The 21,997-nt window shown below is 45.3% G+C and overlaps 1 protein-coding gene across 1 annotated transcript in view; it reads left to right on the forward strand.

Moving 5' to 3' along the window:
* The window catches only part of dnah9 (dynein, axonemal, heavy chain 9), a 396,633-nt gene that overhangs the window by 73,917 nt on the left and 300,719 nt on the right, over positions 1-21,997 (forward strand). The window lies entirely within an intron of this gene.

Below are 21,997 nucleotides of genomic sequence, written 5' to 3' on the forward strand. Positions count from 1 at the left end.
TCTAGTATCAAACATATCCAGTTGATGCCTCACTGTATCACAACCATACAGTAAGACAGGAAGCACCAACACCCTAAAGACTTGGGCCTTTGTTGTCCTGGAAGGGTATCTGCATTGCTAAACTCCTCTATCCAGCAACCTCATGACTCCATAAGCTCTTCTCGGGGCATCTTCAGAGACATGAATATCACTGACAGGCTAAGTGAAGTGAATTTCTACTCATTTAAAACTTTCATCACATACAGATGTCTGAGTTCAGGAAGCCATTGAAAACCTGGATCTTATTGTTGATCCAGTACAACTGCAGACCCAGACACTGACATTCCTCACTTAATTTCTCAAGTGCTGCAGTCAGGGTATACATTGTTTATGCAAAGATCACAACTTTGCTTGCAAAGTCAAGGTCAGCAAACCTTTCCATGCTGACAGGCCAAACCACCATTCTGTACAACCCTCCTCAACACTCAGTCTGTGCAAACACCGAACAGTGTAGGATCCAGAACATATCCCTGATGAACACCAAAGGTCACTGGGAGAAAATCAGAGACACTGCCTCTGCTCTGGCTTAATGTTGCTAAATAGACCCATAATTATTATTGAATAAATTAAGTCATATGTGGGCTTTCAAAATATGCCACCAGATTTAGTCAGCAGGCCATGTAAAATTATCATGTTTGTACCAGATACCATAATTGGTTTTGGGAATAAAATTCATGATAATTTGCAAAATATTATTAAAAATACCTAAACACCTTGTTCTCCTCATGCTGTTGTCCCAGTTTTCTGAAAATTCATTCATTCTAATAGCAATTTCATGTACAATGGTTTTTATAAAAGCCGGGCACTTCCTGGTGTGGCAATTCTGGCCAATCAGAAGGCAGCATTTTCAGGCTCATTCCAAGCACCAGAAAGTGTGCTTGAAGTGGCATTCTGCAAGTGCACGCAGTCAAAGTGCAAGCCAGAGGATACTGATGATGAATGCTGTGCTAATCTTGGTCTTCAGTGTACAGACCTATGCCAATGCAAAAACTGACAACATGGAACCTATACAGGTAGATGCAGATGAAGATGCAAATAATCCAATTGATGATTCTGATGAGGAGGAGGCAGGGGAGAAATTTTTGATGAAGAGGAGCAGTAAATAATGGGTTACACTTAACTGCGCCTTGTGCAACGTTTGCATATTCAGTTGGTCAGTCAAAGAAGAACTACAAGTACATTGTATTATAGTCTGTTGTTATGAATTTGTGTTTTTCCAGATGTCAATTGTGTTGCAAAGCATATATGTTAATGAGACTGTATATTTTTTATCTGTAATTGTAGTGCATGCACAGCCCTGCATACAACAAAGTAAATGAACATAATGCATGCAATGCCTTGCATGGTCAGTTGATAAACTAAGCTTATTAAATGAAATTTTTATTCCATACTAGTCAGTCGTATCTTGACCTCTATAACTACTATTATGGCAAGAGCAGAAAGGGCTCTGATAACATCTGGCATAGAAATCTGGATGTTCCACAAAATAATTTTGTATTCACATCAAAATTTATATTAACGCATATACGATTTTTTTTAAATATATCATAATATTATAACATTTATAACAGTTTGACTATTAAGTATGGACCTTCTAGAATAGAAAAAGTTGTTTCTCACTATTTTTATGACAAAAGGCAATTGTCAGATGACAAATTACTGTGTCATCTGAATGCCTCTTATAGTGCAGCGGATAAGTGAAAGAAATGCTTCAAATGGTGATGCAAGCACCAAATTTGGCACACATACTCCTTAGACATTACTTTTTTTAAAATGCCAGGTACCCACGTGAACTTTCAATAGGCGGCCAAGAAGGGGTCAATTGAAGTATTACACAGGGGTCAAAATTTAAAAATGCTCCAATCATATTGAAAGGTATTCCATATTATTTGTCTGATCATAAAGATTCCAAAAAGGTATAGTTTGGACTATGTGAATGAATGATCTGGAGTTATGGGGTAAAAACAGCAAGAACACTGAGAAAGGTCAATTTCAGTTTGTACAGGGGTCAAAAGTTAAAGTTGCTCCAATTTTGGTAAAAAGTGGTGCAAATTACTGGTTGAGCTAATAGGATTAATACATGGAATAGTTTTGACTGTTGGGTGCTTGGTTTGCAAAGTAAAGGTTAAATAATATCAGCATCCATTGGATTCTATGACATGTGACATATGCTACCCTGTAACATAACTAAGCATGATACATGATGCAAACTATTCATTTTTAAAACTGTATTCACCCAACTAATAATTTGCATCACTTTTTACCAAAATTGGAGTAACTTTAACTTTTGACCCGTGTACAAATTGAAATTGACCTTTGTCACTGTTCTTGCTGTTTTTACTCCATAACTCTGGAACATTCATTCACAGATAGTCCAAACTATACCTTTTTGGAATCATTATGATCAGACAAATAATATGAAATACCTTTCAATATGACTGGAGCATTTTTAAATTTTGACCCCTGTATAATACTTCAATTGACCTCTTCTTGCCCACCTACTGAAAGTTCACGTAGGTACCCGGAATTTTTAAAAGAGTAATGTCTAAGGAGGATGTATGCCAGATTTGGTGCTTGCATCATCATTTGAAGGATCCCTCAGTAAATATTCACTTATCTGCTGCACTATTAATTTTAAGATTTCTGCGACTTCCGTCCCCCAAATAAAGAACTTCAGCACTTAATGACTACAGACCCGTCACCCTGACCTCTGTGGTGATGAAGACCTTCGAGCGCTCTGTCCTCACACACCTCGAGGCCATCGCTGACCCACACCGGGATCCCCTGCAGTTCACCCACAGAGTCAATGGGTCAGTATATGATGCTGTCAACACGGCCACTCCACTTCATCCTCCAGCATCTGGACTCCCCAGGAGCCTAAGCCAAGATTCTGTTTGTGGACTTCAGCTCTGCTTTCAATTTGATCATCCCGGCTCTGATGCAGGACAAGCTCTCTCAGCTTGTCATGGCTGACTCCACCTGCAGGTGGATCACTGACTTCCTGTCCAAGAAGAGGCAGCATGTGAAGCTAGGAGGGCATGTCTCCAACACACAGTCCATCAGTACCAGATCCCCCCAAGGCTGCGTTCTTTCCCCTTTACTCTTCTCCCTGTTCACCAACAGCTGCACCTCCAGTCACCAGTCTGTGAAGCTCCTGAAGTTTGCAGATGATACAGCCTTCATTGGACTCATCTCTGATGGGGTTAATCTGCCTACAGACGGAAGATTGATCACCTGGTGTCCTGGTGCAGACAAAACAATCTGGAGCTCAATACCCTCAAGACAATGGAGACGGTTGTTGACTTCAGAAAAACCCAGTCCTGCCCCCCCCTCCCTTGGAGATCACCATCACGCAGGACCTCAAGTGGGAGCTGAGCATCTGCTCTCTCATCAAGGGAGCACAACAGAGGATGTATTTTCTGCAGCAGCTGAGGAAGTTCAACCTGCCAAAAACAATGATGGCGAACTTTTACACTGCTGTCGTTGAGTCCATCATCTCCTCTTCCATCACCATCTCGTATGCTGTTGCCACTGTTAAGGACAGGAACAGACTGCAGCTTATCATCCATGCAGCAGAGATGGTGATCGACTGCAATCTGCCATCCCTACAGGACCTGTGCACCTCCAGGGCCCTGAGGCGAGCAAGTAAGACTGTGGCTGATCCCTCTCACCCAGGTCAGAAACCTATTGTCACCAACCCTCTTAGTCTGTTGGTTAATGTTAAAAAAATAAAGTTTTAAAAATTTGGGGTAGAATTTTGGCAACACTGCTTAAACCTATCTTTAGACTATACTAAATGCAAAAAGTCATGTTTCTAGTTTTTCTGGTTTGCTGAAACCAAATTGAAATATGGTTTTAAACCTCAATTTTCCACACATTGTTTCTGTGTAGAAGATTACTTCAACAAGGATCTGTATAAATATAATATTATATACTAGTAATATAATTAAATATTATATTACTGCAGACCGCCGCCACATAATCCTGTTGCAGCTCATCCATGATGCTCTTCTTGGACCTAGAAATGCAGCCACCCTCATCAGCTGGCATGTGCTGTCAGGGTATGACACCACAGGGCACATCAGAGGGAAAGGCAAGGTGACATGCTTCAATACCTTCATGTCTGCAGAACCCAGGGTGATTTCTGCCCTCATCAACCTGGGTCTTGGCAATAAACCATCAACAGAGGTCACTGATGGCTGTGAAGCATTTCTGTGTGCGCTCTTCTGCCCAAAGACAGTAAAAGTCTCACAAGCTAAAGATCTGAGGTGGCTTCTGTTCAGGCAACTGAAACCTGACCAGGGAGTGGACAAACTTCCACCAACACCTGGAGCATGGGCCAAACATATTCAACGAGCTCACCCGCAGGCAAACATCTGGTCTCAGGACATCATTCTCTACCCAGTCATCCCTGATCCACTCAATCTGTGCTGGAAACATGAAGGTGGTAAACTGATGCCTGTACTGTCCAGACTGTGTGCTAGAGCTAGCAAAGTGTACCTGTGGTGCAAGCAGCGAATCTTCGATGAAGTGTACCAGACGGTGATCTGTAAGAAGTAAAAGCTTGCTTGCACAGAACTCTGTCACTGTGGAAGGGAATGGGACACTTGTGCCGATATATTTCCCTGCCATCAGAGAATGATGAGGAACTTGATGAAGATGAGAACTAGGTCAGAAGAATTGCAGAGAAAGGACACGAGAAACTAAATAGAAACTGAAACATAACTATTAAAATGGCATTTATGATGTGTTTACGTACTTGTTGAATGTGTTATTATACTGAATAACTTGAGAACAACAATTTACAGCAATTTAAGTCACTATATGTCTATTACAGCCACATGATATAGAGTTTCGGTCGACTTTTTTTCTCATTTTTCACACCCATGAATTTGCTTTCTGCAAATACCCTAAACCTCCTCAGAAAAATTGGCAACATGAGTTTTGTTATTTTATGGAGCGTTTAGAATAAATTAATAAATTGAATACATTAGTGAAGACTCTCCCCAAAATTTTTAAATATTTACATTAGCCGATAGACTATCTGGCAGACGGCTGAGATCCATCAGGACTAAAACTTCAAGACACAAAAACAGCTTCTTTCCATCCACAGCTAGACTTGTAAATAATGCCAGAGACCCCCATTTAACTTGTAGCTTCTCGAAACCAAATCTTTATTCAGGCTATAAAAATGACATGAAGTTCGTCAATCAATTAGCAATTTCTCATTTAGAGGCATCAAACGTTGGCTTTTTGCCACTACTCCTCTCTGCCTCTGGCATCAAGTGAAAATGGGCTTTTCTGTGAGAAGAATGAATTTAACTAGAAGGGCACGGAATGAATAAAGCTCCCCCAAGGCTGAACAAGCTTGGAATTTGTCAGTTTAATCAAGTTGGTAGCTCTATTTCTTGCAGTATGGCAACTTCATTAACACCGCTTTATTTTCAGTCCATCTGAATGCTCAGATGGATTGATATAGACGTAGAGTTGGTCCCTGGGTGCTGAAATGTGGCTGTCCATTGCTGCTTGTGGTTTAGTTGTGCCCAAACTGTGCAGAGGACACCTTTTGTTTCATCCAGTACAATGACAGATGTATTTTACTGGATACTTACTGTAACAAATAAACCAGTTATCTGTCTGAGTGGTTGCTGTCCAGAATCTGGGATGGCCCCGTGGTGTGGTGGATGTGGCATTACTATACATCTATCACGATTTGATACAGATCATGATATATATTTACATTGGTGTTCATCCTAATTATATAGAATGTTATCTATGGTAAATGTTTATCTTTAAAGAAACATTATTCTGAAATATAAATTGCATTCATTCATCTGTTTCTTATCTGTGTATTTCATAAATCATTTATGATTCTTTTGCAAGAGATCGGTATAGTTGCAGTAGTTGGAATTGCATGTAATGGTTGACTTTGATGATGATGCAGTTGAAGTGTCCAAGAACACAGTTGGGCAGCAGTGAAGTACACACTTCAAATGACACAGCGCCACCTGCTTTATTACATACCATGATAAGTATAAAATGAATGAATACAACAATTGTATAGGTAATTATACCTCAGAAAGATTAATAAGAGCTTCACATTTACTTCACCAGCCAAGGCCAGTATCCGTTTTTACAGCTGGTTAGACTGAGACAATGCAGATTAAGTATCTTGTCCAGGGACACATACAAGTAGCATGAGTAGGATTTGAACCCAGGTCTACCTATTGGCAGGCCAGTTCCTATCCTCAGAGCTAACAAGTGTATCTTAAGCCTAGATTGAAAATATTCAATGCAGTGTGACAGTCTAATCTTAGCAGGCAAACTATTCCATTAAAAACTGCATGATAAGAGAGAGGCCTGTAGCCTGCTGACTTCTTTTTCACGTTTGGAACACAGAGTAATCCTACATCCTGACAGCACAAAGCACACTGAAGAACATAATGTTCCACACATTCTCTGAAATAACAGGGCACTATAGTATACAAACAGTCAATGTTTATGGAGTTCTGTGAGTGCAATGGTAAGAATATTTCATGAGGTGAAAGATGGAATGTTCTATTCAACGAGGTGGTGCAGAGTTGAATGGAATTCTTTCCCATTCTTGCTTGATGTATGACTTCAGTTGTTCAACAGTCTGGGGTCTCCGTTGTCGTATTTTGCACTTCATAATGCACCACACATTTTCAGTGGGCGACAGGTCTGGACTGCAGGCAGGCCAGTCTAGTACCCGCACTCTTTTACTATGAAGCCACGCTGTTGTAACACGTGCAGAATGTGGCTTGGCATTGTCTTGCTGAAATAAGCAGGGACTTCCCTGAAAAAGACGTTGCTTGGATGGCAGCATGTGTTGCTCCAAAACCTGGATGTACCTTTCAGCATTGATGGTGCCATCACAGATGTCTAAGTTGCCCATGTCATGGGCACTAACACACCCCGATACCAGCACAGATGCTGGCTTTCGAACTTTGCACTGGTAACAATTTGTATGGTCTTTTTCCTCTTTTGTCCAGAGGACACGACGTCCATGATTTCCAAAAACAATTCAAAACATGGACTCATCAGACCACAGCACACTTTTCCACTTTGCATCTGTCCATTTCAAATGAGCTCGGGCCCAGAGAAGGCAGCAGTGTTTCTGGATGTTGTTGATGTATGGCTTTCACTTTACATGGTAGAGTTTTAACTTGCACTTGTAGATGTAGCGACCAACTGTGTTAACTGACAATGGTTTTCTGAAGTGTTCCTGAGCCCACACAGTAAGATCCTTTACACAATGTTGGTTTTTAATGCAGTGCTGCCTGAGGGATCGAAGGTCATGGGCATTCAGTGTTGGTTTTCGGCCTTGCTGCTTACGAGTAGAAAGTTCTGCAGATTCTCTGAATCTTCTGATTATATTATGGACTGTAGATGATGGAATCCCTAAATTCCTTGCAATTGAACGTTGAGAAACATTGTTCTTAAACTGTTGGACTGTTTTTTCATGCAGTTCTTCACAAAGTGGTGATCCTTGCCCCATCTTTGCTTGTGAACGGCTAGCTTTTTGGGGATGTTGCGTTTATACCCAGTCATTACACTCACCTGTTTTCAATTAGGTGTTCTTTGAGCATTCAGCAGCTTTCCCAGTCTTTTGTTGCCCCATCCCAACTTTTTTGAAACATGTTGCAGGCATCCATTTCAAAATAAGCAAATATTTGCACACAAAAAAAAGTCTATCAGTTTGAACATTAAATATTTGTCTTTGTGGTGTATTCAATTGAATATAGGTTGAAGAGGATTTGCAAATCATTGTATTTTGTTTTTATTTACATTTTACACAACGTCCCAACTTCATTGGAATTGGGGTTGTACATTTAGGAACATATCATGTTAAAGGAGTATTAAACCCTATAAAAGGGTCTAAAATATTGGGAAAGATGAAAAATGAAAATGTATATGTGGTTTTCCTTCAAGAAACCCACCTGTCAGAGAGAGACCATGACAAGTTAAAGAAACAGGGCTTCAATCAGATATTTTATGCTTCATTTAAATCAGGATGTAAAAGAGGTGTCGCAACATTATTGTCCAGCAAGATCGTTTTTGAGAAAAATTCTGAATGCAAAGATAAAGAAGTGAGATATAACATGGTAATGGGAAATCTTAATGGCATGGAGATAACTTTTGTTAATGTACATGCACCACCGGGTTGACAATGGGCCTTCTATAAACATGTGTTTGATATGATAATAACTAAAGCAAAGGGCATGGTTATATGTGGAGGGGACTTTAATTCCAGATTGAATCCAATAGAGGATTCTTCAAAACAGATGTCTCATAATAATATAGACAGGAAAATAAGAAAACTTCTAAGAGAAATGGGAATAGGTGACATGTGAAGAGAATTGAACCCCCACAAATGGGACTACACATTCTACTCAGCAACTCACCATTCCTATTCAAGACTTGATTATTTTTTTATGTTCAACAAGAATATTGGCCGAGTGAAAGATTGCCAGTTTGGAACAATGGACTTATCGGATCATTGCCCATTTGTTATGAAAGTTGATGTTGGTAAAACCCAAAGGCCTTTCACTTGGAAACTCAACTCCAGTATACTCAAAGGGAAAATGAAAGAAGAAATAAAACAAGATATCAAAAGGTACATGGAGGATAATGACAATGAGGTTGTCACCCCAAACATACTTTGGGATGCCTGTAAAGGCATATTAAGAGGTAAATTAATTGCAAAAGCAACTCTTCTCAAAAAAATCAGACAAGGAAAAACTCAAAAACTTAGAGAGCAGACTGACTGAACTGGAGGGGGAACATAAGAAAAATTTTCAAAAAGAAACTTTACAGAAGAAATCAGAGATGAAATAAACCAAGAATTACAGACTCAGATTCAGAAAAAAAAAAAAAATTCTAAAACAGAGTTTTTATGAAACAGGAAGTAAATCAACAGAACTCTTAGCATACAGACTCCAAAAACAACAAGCTGAAAGATCTGTATATAAAATCAGGAAATTGGACTCAAACAAAATCACTTACAAAGAAGATGAAATAAGAGAATGTTTAGCACCATATTATCAAAAATTATATGCTTTAAAAGAACAAGGTAACAAGAATCATTCTAAGACACTATTAGACAATTTGATATTACCTCAAAAAGAACAAAAAAACCTTAACAACAGAAATATCACCTCAGGAATTAAGCAAAGCAATAAAACGATTGAAACCAAACAAATCACCAGGACTGGATGGTTAAATCAAATCAAATCAATTTCATTTATATAATGCCAAATCACAACAAACAGTTGCCCCAAGGCGCTTCATATTGCAAGGCAAAGCCATACAATAATTACAGAAAAACCCCAACTGTCAAAATGACCCCCTGTGAGCAAGCACTTGGCGACAGTGGGAAGGAAAAACTCCCTTTTAACAGGAAGAAACCTCCAGCAGAACCAGGCTCAGGGAGGGGCAGTCTTCTGCTGGGACTGGTTGGGGCTGAGGGAGAGAACCAGGAAAAAGACATGCTGTGGAGGGGAGCAGAGATCAATCACTAATGATTAAATGCAGAGTGGTGCATACAGAGCAAAAAGAGAAAGAAACACTCAGTGCATCATGGGAACCCCCCAGCAGTCTAAGTCTATAGCAGCATAACTAAGGGATGGTTCAGGGTAACCTGATCCAGCCCTAACTAATTGAAGAAAATAAGAACAACCCCAGGTTTCTTTTCAGCACTGTAGCCAGGCTGACAAAGAGTCAGAGCTCTATTGAGCCGAGTATTCCTTTAACTTTAACTAGTAATGACTTCATGACTTTCTTTGCTAATAAAATTTTAACTATTAGAGAAAAAATTACTCATAACCATCCCAAAGACATATCGTTCTCTTTGGCTGCTTTCAGTGATGCCGGTATTTGGTTAGACTATTTCTCTCCGAATGTTCTGTCTGAGTTATTTTCATTAGTTACTTCCTCCAAACCATCAACATGTCTATTAGACCCCATTCCTACCAGGCTGCTCAAGGAAGCCCTACCATTAATTAATGCTTCGATCTTAAATATGATCAATCTGTCTTTATTAGTTGGCTATGTACCACAGGCTTTTAAGGTGGCAGTAATTAAACCATTACTTAAAAAGCCATCACTTGACCCAGCTATCTTAGCTAATTATAGGCCAATCTCCAACCTTCCTTTTCTCTCAAAAAGTCTTGAAAGGGTAGTTGTAAAACAGCTAACTGATCATCTGCAGAGGAATGGTCTATTTGAAGAGTTTCAGTCAGGGTTTAGAATTCATCATAGTACAGAAACAGCATTAGTGAAGGTTACAAATGATCTTCTTATGGCCTCAGACAGTGGACTCATCTCTGTGCTTGTTCTGTTAGACCTCAGTGCTGCTTTTGATACTGTTGACCATAAAATTTTATTACAGAGATTAGAGCATGCCATAGGTATTAAAGGCACTGCGCTGCGGTGGGTTGAATCATATTTATCTAATAGATTACAATTTGTTCATGTAAATGGGGAATCTTCTTCACAGACTAAGGTTAATTATGGAGTTCCACAAGGTTCTGTGCTAGGACCAATTTTATTCACTTTATACATGCTTCCCTTAGACAGTATTATTAGACAGCATTGCTTAAATTTTCATTGTTACGCAGATGATACCCAGCTTTATCTATCCATGAAGCCAGAGGACACACACCAATTAGCTAAACTGCAGGATTGTCTTACAGACATAAAGACATGGATGACCTCTAATTTCCTGCTTTTAAACTCAGATAAAACTGAAGTTATTGTACTTGGCCCCACAAATCTTAGAAACATGGTGTCTAACCAGATCCTTACTCTGGATGGCATTACCCTGACCTCTAGTAATACTGTGAGAAATCTTGGAGTCATTTTTGATCAGGATATGTCATTCAATGCGCATATTAAACAAATATGTAGGACTGCTTTTTTGCATTTGCGCAATATCTCTAAAATTAGAAAGGTCCTGTCTCAGAGTGATGCTGAAAAACCAATTCATGCATTTATTTCCTCTAGGCTGGACTATTGTAATTCATTATTATCAGGTTGTCCTAAAAGTTCCCTGAAAAGCCTTCAGTTAATTCAAAATGCTGCAGCTAGAGTACTGACAGGGACTAGAAGGAGAGAGCATATTTCACCCATATTGGCCTCTCTTCATTGGCTTCCTGTTAATTCTAGAATAGAATTTAAAATTCTTCTTCTTACTTATAAGGTTTTGAATAATCAGGTCCCATCTTATCTTAGGGACCTCATAGTACCATATCACCCCAATAGAGCGCTTCGCTCTCAGACTGCAGGCTTACTTGTAGTTCCTAGGGTTTGTAAGAGTAGAATGGGAGGCAGAGCCTTCAGCTTTCAGGCTCCTCTCCTCTGGAACCAGCTCCCAATTCAGATCAGGGAGACAGACACCCTCTCTTCTTTTAAGATTAGGCTTAAAACTTTCCTAATTAGTTTAGGGCTGGAAGAAAATAATAAATAATTGACCTTAGGGACCTCGTAGTACCATATCACCCCAATAGAGCGCTTCGCTCTCAGACTGCAGGCTTACTTGTAGTTCCTAGGGTTTGTAAGAGTAGAATGGGAGGCAGAGCCTTCAGCTTTCAGGCTCCTCTCCTGTGGAACCAGCTCCCAATTCAGATCAGGGAGACAGACACCCTCTCTACTTTTAAGATTAGGCTTAAAACTTTCCTTTTTGCTAAAGCTTATAGTTAGGGCTGGATCAGGTGACCCTAAACCATCCCTTAGTTATGCTGCTATAGACGTAGACTGCTGGGGGGTTCCCATGATGCACTGTTTCTTTCTCTTTTTGCTCTGTATGCACCACTCTGCATTTAATCATTAGTGATCGATCTCTGCTCCCCTCCACAGCATGTCTTTTTCCTGGTTCTCTCCCTCAGCCCCAACCAGTCCCAGCAGAAGACTGCCCCTCCCTGAGCCTGGTTCTGCTGGAGGTTTCTTCCTGTTAAAAGGGAGTTTTTCCTTCCCACTGTAGCCAAGTGCTTGCTCTCAGGGGGTCGTTTTGACCGTTGGGGTTTTACATAATTATTGTATGGCCTTGCCTTACAATATAAAGCACCTTGGGGCAACTGTTTGTTGTGATTTGGCGCTATATAAAAAAATTGATTGATTGATTGATTGATTGATGAGTAGTAAGATGTCCTAGCTTTACGGAGGGCTTTTTTATAGAGCAACAGACTCTTTTTCCAGGCTAAGTGAAGATCTTCTAAATTAGTGAGATGCCATTTCCTCTCCATCTTACGGGTTAGCTGCTTTAAGCTGCGAGTTTGTGAGTTATACCACGGAGTCAGGCACTTCTGATTTAAGGCTCTCTTTTTCAGAGGAGCTACAGCATCCAAAGTTGTCCTCAATGAGGATATAAAACTATTATATAATCTATCTCACTCAGAGTTTAGGTAGCTACTCTGCCCTGTGTTGGTATATGGCATTGGAGAACATAAAGAAGGAATCATATCCTTAAACCTAGTTACAGCGCTTTCTGAAATACTTCTACTATAATGAAACGTATTCCCCACTGCTGGGTAGTCCATCAGAGTAAATGTAAATGTTATTAAGATATGATCAGACAGAAGGGGGTTTTCAGGGAATACTGTTAAGTCTTCAATTTCCATACCATAATTCAGAACAAGATCTAAGGTATGATTAAAGTGGTGGGTGGACTCATTTACATTTTGAGCAAAGCCAATCGAGTCTAACAATAGATTAAATGCAGTGTTGAGGCTGTCATTCTCAGCATCTGTGTGGATGTTAAAATCGCCCACTATAATTATCTTATCTGAGCTAAGCACTAAGTGTTATGTGGGCCGCTGAAGAGGAGGTACTGCTGGCCCACCACCACCAGAGGGCGCCCTGCTTGGAGTGCGGGCTCCAAGCACGAGAGGGTGCCAGACCCAGAGGAAGTGACAGCTGTCACTCATCGCACCAGCTGTCACTCATCTACACCAATACATAAGCCGGACTGCAACTCCACCTCCCCGTCGAGAAATCGACTACCAAGAGGTAATTTCTCTGCTGACACATACGTTGTGTAATAATCTGAACTTCTGTTGCAGCCGTCTTCCTGGTGGTTTTCTTATCTGCGGAATTGGCGTTTGGTGTGACAGCGACGGCTTCGCCTCACACCCCAAACCAGATAAGTGGTTAATCAGGAGCTGCACGAGTGTGTGATTGGAGGTGGAGGTGCTCCCTCCTAACTGTGTACAGACTGTGGACTACTGAGTGTGCGGACTCACACTCATTCATCTTGTCTCTCCTTTCTGCCAGCAGTACCAGGGTCGACAGCCGAAGACAGAGGCCACCTGGGGACTCGGGACTTGGCGGCTCCGGTGTTCTTCAGACCGTTGGTGGTGGAAGCCGTGTGGGACGCGGCTTCTCTCTCGTCGGGGGTCTTCTATCTTCGAGCCTGCCCACACGTCACCTGGTGTTAATTGACTTTACAATTTTTGTGTGTTTATTTGTGTGTTGTCACAACATTAAATTGTTACTTTTTGGCTTATTCATTGTCCGTTCTTTAGCGCCCCCTGGTGTGGGTCCGTGCTACGACACCTTCCCAACAGGATTTCTCGGCCATTCGTCATGGACTCCGAGGGGCGTCAACCCGAGCTTGAACGGCCAATGGAAGAGCCAGGAGCGCAGGAGTCAGCGGGAGGCGTGTTGAGTGAGCTGCAGCAAATCTTAACCGCCTTCACGGCTCGGCTGGATTTAGTGGCCGAGCAGAATGTTCTCCTTAACCGGAGGGTGGAGGCTCTCACCGCCAGGGTGGAAGCGCGCGATCAGGGTGCTGCTGCAGCCACTCCTCTTGCTGGTCCTGGGCCTGTAACAGACGTTCCACTGGTCGTTCAACGACCCCCCCCACCGTCCCCTGAAGCATACATAAGCCCTCCGGAACCATACGGAGGCTGTGTTGAGACGTGCGCAGATTTCCTCATGCAGTGTTCGCTCGTCTTTTCACAGCGTCCTGTCATGTACGAGTCAGACGCCAGCCGGGTAGCTTATGTTATTAGTCTGCTTCGAGGAGAGGCACGCGCCTGGGCTACGGCGCTTTGGGAGCAGAATTCACAGCTCCTAACGTCTTATGCTGAGTTTATACGGGAGTTCAAACAAGTTTTTGACCATCCCAACAGAGGCGAGACCGCTTCGAGCGTGCTGCTGTCAATGAGACAGGGGCGCCGCAGCGCAGCCGAGTATGTAGTCGACTTCCGCATCGCGGCAGCGAGGTCCGGCTGGAATAACGTTGCGCTCCGCGCCGCCTTCGTAAATGGACTGTCTCCGGTCCTGAAGGAGCACCTGCTGGCTAAGGAGGAACCGCGGGATTTTGACGGGCTTGTCGATTTGGTTATACGCTTAGACAACCATTTGAATGAGCATCGTCGGGAGCAGGCCGGGGGGCGTGACCGGGCACGAGCCGTCCCTCCCCCTTCCGGTTCCGAAAGGGTGACGTCGTCCCCACGCTTCACTGCCAGAGAGCTCCGTGTGGCTACAGCTCCCCCTGCTGAGGAGGCTATGGACACGAGCAGGGCCAAAATAAAAACAAACGTCAGACAAAGGAGGCTGGCCCGCGGGGAATGTTTTGTCTGCGGCTCTTGTGAGCATATGCAGAAGGACTGCCCCAAAACGGTCAAACTACAACGCCCGTCCTTAGAAACTGTGCTAAGGGTGGGCCATAACACGCACGCGGGGAAACCCCGCAAATCTGCATGAATCCCAGTAACGATCCTTTGTGGGGATTTAACCCTTCACGCCCCAGCACTGGTAGACACGGGGTCGGAAGGGAATCTGCAGGATAGCGGATGGGCAAAGGAAGTAGGGCTCCCCCTGGTGGCTCTGCCGGCACCATTGCAGGTGCGAGCACTAGATGGCACCCTGCTTCCATTAATTACACATCAGACACAGCCAGTGACCTTGGTTGTGTCTGGAAATCACAGGGAGGAGATCGTGTTCCATGTAACACCTTCTACCTCCCGAGTGATTTTGGGATTTCCATGGATGGTGAAGCACAATCCCCGGATAGATTGGCCGTCTGGGGTTGTGACGCAGTGGATCGAAACCTGCCACCGGGAGTGTTTAGGATCCTCGGTTCCTCCCGGCACGACGGCTAATGAGGAGGTTAAAGTCCCCCCCAATCTGTCGGCGGTGCCAAAGGAGTACCACGATCTTGCTGACGTTTTCAGCAAAGATCTGGCGCTCACTCTTCCCCCGCACCGACCGTGCGATTGTGCCATCGATTTGGTCCCGGGCGCTGAGTACCCGTCCAGTAGGTTGTACAACCTCTCACGTCCGGAACGCGAATCAATGGAGACCTACATCCGGGACTCTTTAGCTGCCGGGCTGATCCAGAACTCCACCTCCCCGATGGGTGCTGGTTTCTTTTTTGTGGGCAAAAAGGACGGCGGACTCCGTCCATGCATTGATTACAGAGGGCTGAACGAGATCAGGGTTCGCAGCCGATACCCGTTACCTGTGTTGGATTCAGTGTTCACGCCCCTGCATGGAGCCCAAATTTTCACTAAATTGGATCTTAGAAACGCGTACCACCTGGTTCGGATCCGGAAGGGAGACGAATGGAAGACGGTATTTAACACCCCATTAGGTCACTTTGAATACCTGGTCATGCCGTTCGGCCTCACTAACGCCCCCGCGACGTTCCAAGCTTTGGTAAATGACGTCTTGCGGGACTTCCTGCATCGGTTCGTCTTCGTATTGTTGTGAAAGTGTAGGAACACGGACCCACAACAGGGGGCGCAATGAACGGACAATGGAGAAGGTAAATAACAAGGTTTACTATTGTGAAACGAGCACAATAAATACAACAATCACAATTTGGGGTCGAATCCGCTGGTGTCGTGTGGGCAGGCTCGAAGGTAGGAGACGTCCGTCTCAGTCGAACCGGAACCACCCAGATCTCCTCTGCCACCGAACCCTGGAAATACTGGAACCGCCAAGTCCCGAATTCCCAGGTGGCCACTGCCTCCGCTCGTCGGATCCGGTACTGCTGGCGGGAGAGAGCAACAACACACAGGTGTGGATGCGACCGCACCCAGTAACGGAGAGGGGAGAAGCCACCTCCACCTCTTGTCAAAGTACAGCAGGAAGGTGAGTACTTATCCAAGCAATGAAGCTATCAGTAGTCAACAGTCCTGAAAAGGTTTAACAAGTTTAGCTGGTTGTTCAGAATATAAATGCAGAGAGTATTACCTCAGTCTTAGGCGATATCTCGGCACTGAGGTGGAGACGCCGTCCTCCTGATATACCTCTGTGCTGAGTGGAACAGCTGTGTCTGGTGATGGGTGACAGCTGTCACCCAGGCTACTCCCATAAGGCGGTAGCGCCCTCTGGTGCCTGGAGCCCGCACTCCAGGCAGGGCGCCCTCTGGTGGTGGTGGGCCAGCAGTACCTCCTCTTCAGCGGCCCACACAACACGTATATCTGGACGATATACTCATCTTTTCCCCGGACCCTGAGACCCATGTCCAGCATGTACGTCAGGTCCTACAGCGGTTGTTGGAGAACCGGCTGTTTGTGAAGGGCGAGAAGTGTGAGTTCCACCGCACTTCTTTGTCCTTCCTGGGGTTCATCATCTCCTCCAACTCCGTCGCCCCTGATCCGGCCAAGGTTGCGGCGGTGAGAGATTGTCCCCAACCAACAAGCCGCAGGAAATTGCAGCAGTTCGTCGGCTTTGCAAATTTCTACAGGAGGTTCATTAAAGGCTACAGTCAGGTAGTTAGCCCCCTGACTGCCCTGACCTCCACCAAGGTCCCCTTCACCTGGACGGATAGGTGCGAAGCCGCGTTCCAGGAGTTGAAACGCCGGTTCTCGACTGCCCCAGTTCTGGTGCAGCCTGATCCTGATCGCCAGTACATAGTGGAAGTGGACGCCTCTGACTCAGAGATAGGAGCCGTGCTGTCCCAGAGCGTGGAGGCTGATAAGGTTCTCCATCCTTGTGCCTATTTTTCCCGCAGGTTGACCCCAGCTGAACGGAACTATGACGTCGGCAATCGGGAGCTCCTCGCGGTGAAGGAGGCTCTTGAAGAGTGGAGACACCTGCTGGAGGGGGCATCGTTGCCTTTCACGGTTTTCACGGACCATCGGAACCTGGAGTACATCCGGACCACCAAGCGGCTGAACCCCAGGCAAGCCCGCTGGTCTCTGTTCTTCGGGCGCTTTGACTTCCGGATCACGTACCGCCCCGGGACCAAAAACCAAAAATCAGATGCATTGTCCCGGGTGCACGAAGAAGAAGCCAAAGCGGGGCTGTCGAACCCCACCGAGACCATCATCCCCGAGTCCACTGTCGTGGCCTCCCTCACCTGGGACGTGGAGAAGACCGTCTGGGAGGCCCTGGCAAGGAGCCCGGACCCGGGGACCGGCCCCAAGAACAGAATGTACGTCCCACCAGAAGCAAGAGCTGCCGTATTGGACTTCTGTCACGGGTCCAAGCTGTCCTGTCATCCCGGAGTGCGTAGGACCGTGGCAGTAGTCCAGCAGCGCTTCTGGTGGGCGTCCCTGGAAACCGACGTCCGGGACTACGTCCAGGCCTGTACCATTTGCGCCAGGGGCAAGGCAGACCATCGGAGGACCTCGGGACTCCTCCAACCCCTGCCGGTGCCTCATCGCCCCTGGTCTCACATCGGCCTGGACTTCATCACGGGCCTCCCGCCGTCCCAGGGCAACACCGTTATTCTCACAATAGTGGACCGGTTCTCCAAGGCGGCCCACTTCGTGGCCCTCCCGAAGCTCCCGACGGCCCAGGAGACGGCAGACCTCCTGGTCCACCACGTCATGCGGCTGCATGGGATACCATCGGACATTGTATCAGATCGTGGTCCCCAGTTCTCTTCGCAGGTGTGGAAGAGTTTCTGTAAGGAGCTGGGGGCCACCGTGAGTCTCTCGTCCGGGTACCATCCCCAGACAAACGGCCAGGCAGAGCGGGCTAACCAGGAGTTGGAACAGGCCCTTCGCTGCGTCACCTCCGCGCACCCGGCGGCCTGGAGTCACCATCTGGCCTGGATCGAGTATGCCCATAACAGCCAAGTCTCGTCTGCTACCGGCCTCTCCCCTTTTGAGTCATGTTTGGGGTACCAGCCCCCATTGTTCCCGCTGGTGGAGGGAGAGGTCGGTGTGCCCTCGGTCCAGGCCCACCTCAGGAGGTGCCGCCGGGTGTGGCGGACCGCCCGCTCTGCCCTGTTAAAGGCCCGGACGAGGGCCAAGACCCATGCGGACCGCCGGCGTTCCCCGGCCCCCACATACCAGCCCGGGCAGGAGGTGTGGCTCTCGACCAAGGACATCCCTCTTTGTGTTGACTCCCCAAAGCTGAAAGACAGGTTCATTGGTCCATTCCGTATCCTTAAGATCATCAACCCGGCCGCAGTGAAGCTCCAACTCCCGGCTTCACTGCGGATTCACCCTGTTTTTCATGTTTCCCGTCTGAAGCCACACCACACCTCGCCCCTCTGTGCTCCGGGACCTACGCCGCCTCCTGCCCGGCTCATCGACGGGGAGCCTGCTTGGACAGTCCGCAGGCTCCTGGACGTCCGTCGTAAGGGCCGGGGGTTCCAATATCTGGTGGACTGGGAGGGGTATGGACCTGTAGAACGCTCCTGGGTAAAGAGGAGCTTCATCCTGGACCCGGCCCTCCTGGCCTATTTCTACAAAAGACACCCGGACAAGCCAGGTCGGGTTCCAGGAGGCGCCCGTTGAGGGGGGGGTCCTGTTATGTGGGCTGCTGAAGAGGAGGTACTGCTGGCCCACCACCACCAGAGGGCGCCCTGCTTGGAGTGCGGGCTCCAAGCACGAGAGGGCGCCAGACCCAGAGGAAGTGACAGCTGTCACTCATCGCACCAGCTGTCACTCATCTACACCAATACATAAGCTGGACTGCAACTCCACCTCCCCGCCGAGAAATCGACTACCAAGAGGTAATTTCTCTGCTGACACATACGTTGTGTAATAATCTGAACTTCTGTTGCAGCCGACTTCCTGGTGGTTTTCTTATCTGCGGAATTGGCGTTTGGTGTGACAGCGACGGCTTCGCCTCACACCCCAAACCAGATAAGTGGTTAATCAGGAGCTGCACGAGTGTGTGATTGGAGGTGGAGGTGCTCCCTCCTAACTGTGTACAGACTGTGGACTACTGAGTGTGCGGACTCACACTCATTCATCTTGTCTCTGCTTTCTTCCAGCAGTACCAGGGTCGACAGCCGAAGACAGAGGCCACCTGGGCACTCGGGACTTGGCGGCTCCGGTGTTCTTCAGACCGTTGGTGGTGGAAGCCGTGTGGGACACGGCTTCTCTCTTGTCGGGGTCTTCTATCTTCGAGCCTGCCCACACGTCACCTGGTGTTAATTGACTTTACAATTTTTGTGTGTTTAGTTGTGTGTTGTCACAACATTAAATTGTTACTTTTTGGCTTATTCATTGTCCGTTCTTTAGCGCCCCCTGTTGTGGGTCCGTGCTACGACACCTTCCCAACACTAAGTCAGACAAAAGGTCCGAAAATTCACAGAGAAACTCACAGTAACGACCAGGAGGACGATAGATAACAACAAATAAAACTGGTTTTTGGACTTCCAATTTGGATGGACAAAACTAAGAGACAAGGTTTCAAATTAATTAAAGCTCTGTCTGGGTTTTTGATTAATTAAAAAGCTGGAGTGGAAGATTGCTGCTAATCCTCCACCTCGGCCCATGCTACGAGCGTTCTGGCAGTTAGTGTGACTCGGGGGTGTTGACTCATTTAAACTAACATATTCATCCTGCTGTAACCAGGTTTCTGTAAGGCAGAATAAATCAATATGTTGATCAATTATTATATCATTTACTAACAGGGACTTAGAAGAGAGAGATCTAATGTTTAATAGACCACTAACTGTTTTAGTCTGTGGTGCAGTTGAAGGTGCTATATTATTTTTTCTTTTTGAATTTTTATGCTTAAATAGATTTTTGCTGGTTATTGGTGGTCTGGGAGCAGGCACCGTCTCTACAGGGATGGGGTAATGAGGGGATGGCAGGGGGAGAGAAGCTGCAGAGAGGTGTGTAAGACTACAACTCTGCTTCCTGGTCCCAACCCTGGATAGTCACGGTTTGGAGGATTTAAGAAAATTGGCCAGATTTCTAGAAATGAGAGCTGCTCCATCCAAAGTGGGATGGATGCCGTCTCTCCTAACAAGACCAGGTTTTCCCCAGAAGCTTTGCCAATTATCTATGAAGCCCACCTCATTTTTTTGGACACCACTCAGACAGCCAGCAATTCAAGGAGAACATGCGGCTAAACATGTCACTCCCGGTCCGATTGGGGAGGGGCCCAGAGAAAACTACAGAGTCCGACATTGTTTTTGCAAAGTTACACACTGATTCAATGTTAATTTTAGTGACCTCCGATTGGCGTAACCAGGTGTCATTACTGCCGATGTGAATTACAATCTTACCAAATTTACGCTTAGCTTTAGCCAGCAGTTTCAAATTTCCTTCAATGTCGCCTGCTCTGGCCCCCGGAAGACAATTGACTATGGTTGTTGGTGTCGCTAACTTCACATTTCTCAAAACAGAGTCGCCAATAACCAGAGTTTGATCCTCGGCGGGTGTGTCGTCGAGTGGGAAAAACAGTTAGAGATGTGAATGGGTTGGTGGTGTACACGGGGCTTCTGTTTAGAACTACGCTTCCTCCTCACAGTCACCCAGTCGGCCTGCTTTCCTGGCTGCTCGGGATCTGCCGGGAGGGAACTAACCGCGGCTAAGCTACCTTGGTCCGCACCGACTACAGGGGCCTGGCTAGCTGTAGAATTTTCCAAGGTGCGGAGCCGAGTCTCCAATTTGCCCAGCCTGGCCTCCAAAGCTACGAATAAGCTACACTTATTACAAGTACCATTACTGCTAAAGGAGGCCGAGGAATAACTAAACATTTCACACCCAGAGCAGAAAAGTGCGGGAGAGACAGGAGAAGCCGCCATGCTAAATCGGCTAAGAGCTAGTAGCTGCGCTAAACTAGCGGATTCCTAAAAACACACAAAGTGAATAATGTGTAAATAATTTAGAGGTGATTCAGCAGAGGGAGTGCTTTAGTTAACGCACGTGAAGATTACACTATGAAACAAATCGTTATCTAGTTATCTAGATCAATCTAACTGCGCAGATTAAACGGCTAACAGATACAGCAAAACACCGCTGTGCTCCGGAACAGGAAGTGATACAATACCGCAGTGAGAGCCAACCACCAGTAGAGGTTACAGCGGAGATTGGCACAAAATATACAAGGAAGAGCTTTCTCCTCTGCTCTTGAAAACATTTAATTGGGTTTTAATCAGAAGACAGATCCCACGCTCCTGGAGAGAGACAATAATCACAGTAATCCCGAAAGAGGGAAAAGACAAATTAAATTGCTCAAATTACCGACCAATTAGTCTACTCAACCAGGATTATAAGATTTTTACTTCTATACTTTCCAGAAGACTAGAACCTATCCTTCCATACATAAAAAAATTGGATCAATCAGGTTTCATTAAAAAAAGAAAAACTAGAGACAATATAAGATAAATCCTCCATGTAATGAATCATATTCAAAAAAACTAAGACCAGGCAGTTATACTGGGACTAGATGCCCAAAAAGCATTTGACACAGTCGACTGGGCTTTTCTGTATAGAACACTTTCACGCTTTAGTTTCTCTGACAAATTTACAAAAATTATACAAGGTCTCTACAAAACTCCTACTGTGAAAATTAAAATTAATGGAGGCCTGTCAGATGCTCTAACAATTGAACAGGGCTGCAGACAGGGATGTAATCTGTCACCAGTTCTCTTATTATACTTATTGAGCCTTTGGCACAGTTAATCAGACAGAACCCCAGAATACATGGTGTGAAAGTAAATAACATAGAACAGAAGATAGCCCTCTTCACAGACAATCTTTTGATTTACATGGTAAAACCCTATGAATCC

The sequence above is a fragment of the Thalassophryne amazonica genome, chromosome 18 (assembly GCF_902500255.1).
Source record: "Thalassophryne amazonica chromosome 18, fThaAma1.1, whole genome shotgun sequence".
Lineage (NCBI taxonomy): Eukaryota > Metazoa > Chordata > Actinopteri > Batrachoidiformes > Batrachoididae > Thalassophryne > Thalassophryne amazonica.